We start from the raw sequence: 4,229 nt of genomic DNA on the forward strand, positions 1-4,229 counted from the left end.
AAATGTCAGAAATCTGCACTGTCATGAACAAAAATTTAAACCTAATTTTTCATGATTTGTTGGATCAACCCACTGAGGTCTGAAATACAACCTGCCATTTTTGACTCCTTTTGAGTTTACGTTTGTATTTCACCCTCAAATTGTTTCATTTTATTTTTTCCCCTTGCCTTGTTTGGTATCATTCTTTTCAGCTCAACTGAATTTAGTTGTTTTTTTCACTGACATACTGCATTAGTGTTACTGATCTGAAATCACACAAAGAACTTAAAATCCTAGTAGTATTTTTTTTACTGTAAAAAAACCACAGACATGTTGAGTAAATTTTTATAACTTGAAATGCAAATATAAATTGTACATTTTGTAAACATATACAACTATTTATTTAAAAATATTTTCATTTTGTACAACCATTTAAAAATATTACTAAAACTAAAATGACAGAACAATCAGGTGTTGCAATAAGATGCCCCACAAATGATGTGTGCCAGTAAAAAAAAGTTTAAACCTGCAGGCCTGACAACAGGTGTATCACTCCGCTGGTTTTCTACTTAGTGACAGTGTTTACACTGCAGATGTGCCTTAGTGACATTCATTAGTGCCCTCAGTGACACACAAAACAAAACGACTACACAACAGAACAACTACACAAGACAACACAACACACTAACTGCACACTCCACACTAAACGTCACAAATCTCCCACATCTAAAAACTCTCTCTCTCTCTCTCACTCGCTCGCTCTGTCTGGCTGCCATTACCGTCACTCTCAAAACTCTCCCCTCTTCCTAAACAACCAAATCCCACGTGTTGACTTTTTTTAAATTTTAATTTTAAATTTTTTTTTAATTATTTTATATGGTACATTTTTCCACCGATAGGAAAGAGGTGGCTTCTTTTCCTTTCTTTACTGTTTTCTATCGGATTTGTGCCGTTCACACTGTCATACCATGATCGGATATGGGTCGCATAGGGTCAAAAAAATCAGATTTGATGCGCTTTCGCCTGCAGTGTGAACGTAGCCTTAGTGGCTTGCCCAAGGATATCTTGGCATGCCACCAACCACCAATCTTCTGGTTAGTGGGTGCCCTGCTCTACCACCTGAGCTACAAGACACCCAAAAAAGCTTTTCCTTCGAGCCGGATTTGAACCGGCGACCTAAGGATTCCTCTGCTTTCCACTACAGTCCGTCGCTCTACCAACTGAGCTATCGAAGGTTACATGCTAGCAAGGTTGCTAACGTAGCATCTCCAGAGACATATTTCTCCTTTTCAATATGCTTTAAATTAACCAAACTGTTTAAACCGGGAACTACTTTTACTAGCTTGCAGCACAGGTGAATAATAGCTAGTTAATCAGTTAAACCAGTTTCCCATCAGGAGTCAATACAGCTCTAAGCTTCTAGCCTCTCCTCTTAGTGTGCTGCTATATGATAAATTGATCCTGTCTTCATGTCAGAGATATTATAAGTAACTGATAAAGTTACTGTTGTTGTGCCACATTTTGAAATGCGCAGTACTCTCTTTGTAAACTTCGATGAAAGAACTGCTGATATGATCCTCCAGGTAAGGAATTAACCTACTACTGGAAAAACTTGTTAGTCTGATTTGTTCCAGACTCTTTCTTTATCACAGTAAATTTCAAACTGCATATTTCAAACTGCAATAGATGTGAAGTTGTAGAGCAGGATTAATGAGAGAAAACTCAAAATATGCATGAAAGGTATTTGGTCATTTTGGATTCAGTTCAAGCGACACAACTGATAAAATAACTATCAAATAACAGCTTTGACATGGAGGAAAAAATGTAAAAAAGTATGTTTTGTGTTTGCAAATAAACCTGAATTTTAATAAAAGGAAAACAGAATATCCACCAGCTCAGGACTTCTGAACCTGAGGACGCTGCAGTGCAACAAATAATTCATCAGTAAAATTGTGACTGTCACCTTTATCAGATGTAGAAAAGTAGACTGTTTTTTACTGTTAGGTCATGATCCATCCTGTGTCTGTTTGGAATAATTGACTTCATAATTAATAAGTTACTGCTATTGTGTCAGATGCATAAATATGCACACCTCTCTTGCTTTGGAGATGCACTTACGCATCTAATGAACCTGCAAGTGCTTAGTAGAGTCAGATGTGCACAGGTGTCAAACCAGAGCGATGGGCCATCAAGTCAAAGATGCAACCTGCTGCTGCTTGGTTTTAAAAGATGCAACCTGTGCACAGGAAACATGTAGGACTTGTGACGAGACCCTGGTGACTCTAAAAATTCAAGTACAATCTGTAAATAACTACTACAGCCCCATATTAAACTTTTTTTAATCTAATCTTGTGATTTTTACACTATGCACTGGCTAAAAAGTAAAGTTTGAACCCGAACATCTGTTTTTTCCATGTAGGTATTGAGAGTGAACTAAAGGAGAATCAGGCACAGATGTGCCAGATTGATTTTCAAATCAAGAAGTGCACGCTAAGTCATATAGCAGCTGCAGTTTCGAGTACTAGACGTGGGAGAGTAATTGCCTTGGATGGAAAGTGAATCATCACGCAACAGGAAAACATGTATGCAAATTTTGGATCAGCCTTAATGCTACATCTGTCTTGCTGAGCACAACCCTCTTTCTGTTTCCTTTATACAAGTTTATTTGAAGTGTCAACAATATCATATTCCAATGAAATGTTGCAGGGTACATTTTATAGTTTTTTACCTTAAGGAATGACCATTAGAGACTTCAATACTAATGGCAAAGAACCACACGTCGGTCATATTATCACATGATGGTACATGATGTTCTGTAGTTCACTCCATTATTGCTTCGTTAGCTCAAAACAATTCAAATTGTATGTATTTTTTGTTGTGCCAAAATGCAAACTGCAAATAATTAATATTACATCTGATTAAGATTACAATAAGCGTCCAGCCCCATCTCTTTAAACAGCATCAATACTCATGGAAATTTTTTAATTGGCCTTACTGGGATTTCCTCTCCATATCATTACATAAATACTTATGTACATCTACTACTGTACTTGCATGGGGGAGTTCACAGCTACTAATATGTTTTTATTGAAGTGCATTAGCACACAATTAAACAAACAACAACAAAAGGAAACAAAAATACTCCATATTAATTATTAACACCAATCTGGTATAATTATTAACCCTTGTATGGTGTTCGGGTCTGTGAGACCCATGCCATTTAGAGGCCGTTGCCCCTTTAGGCAGTATATACCATCAAAACCTGCAAAATATGGTATAAGGATATGTACACTTGATTAGAACTGATTTCATTTTTTTATAACATTTTATTGACAAAAAACGAATTAATTCATAAATGTGATCGAACAAAGGTAAAAGGAAAAAATTAACCATGTTTGCTGTTCACATGGCTCGTAATTGGGATAAAGTAAACATCTGTTGAGTAATTTAACATAAAATTGTTTGATAGTGTTAATTGGAAAGCCAAAACTCTAGCGGGTCCACCAGACCCATGAACACTGGCTGAGTAACAAAAATATGAACACCATACAAGGGTTAAAGAAGTCCACATTGGTTCTTAAAGGAAGTCTTCATCTCCAACTTTCCAACTTAAAGTAAAAGTAAATGATTTGGATATTAACTGATATTAAATGCTTAATGAGTTAATGAAACTTAGAGTTATTTTCAATAATAAGGAAATAATATTTAATGGAAATGAAGCCATCTATCTTCCTAAGTGCTCATGGAATTTAGGGTTAAGGTGGCACTATAGGTTATCCTAGCTGTCCTAGAATGTACAAACTGGAGAGATCACTAGTCTGTCACAAAGGAAATACAGAGCTACAAGAGACAACCATTTACACTCTCATTTATGCCCACTGCCAATTAAGAATCACCAGTGAAACTAACGAGCATGTCTCTGGATTGTGAGAAGAAGTTGGTGTAATGGGAGAGAATCTGCAAAGTCTCAGGGAGGAAATGCACAGAAAGGCCCCGGGGTCTCCAGAGTGTGGTGGTTTACACATTCACCTCACAAGTGAAAGTTCCCCCGGCTGAATCTCAGGAGGAGGCACAAATCCCTTTGTGGTTGTGTCAGGAAGGAGTCTGTCAAGTCAAACATTCAGAGCCACCTGTGGTGGTGACCCCGCGTGAATAAGGGAGAGGCTAAAAAAAGAAGCTTTACTTTTTACACAGAACGCCCCCCGCCGGCAGGTTTGAAAAAGGAACCTTCTTGAAGTGAGGTGACAGTG

General features: G+C 37.4%; 1 non-coding gene across 1 annotated transcript; it reads right to left on the reverse strand.

The window, feature by feature from the left end:
• Nucleotides 1-1,127: 1,127 nt before the first annotated feature.
• Nucleotides 1,128-1,214, reverse strand: trnay-gua. Its single transcript is given in 2 exon segments — nt 1,128-1,163; nt 1,178-1,214. It is a non-coding gene; the product is annotated as a tRNA-Tyr (tRNA).
• Nucleotides 1,215-4,229: the final 3,015 nt, after the last annotated feature.

Source organism: Oreochromis aureus, linkage group 12 (genome assembly GCF_013358895.1).
Source record: "Oreochromis aureus strain Israel breed Guangdong linkage group 12, ZZ_aureus, whole genome shotgun sequence".
NCBI lineage: Eukaryota > Metazoa > Chordata > Actinopteri > Cichliformes > Cichlidae > Oreochromis > Oreochromis aureus.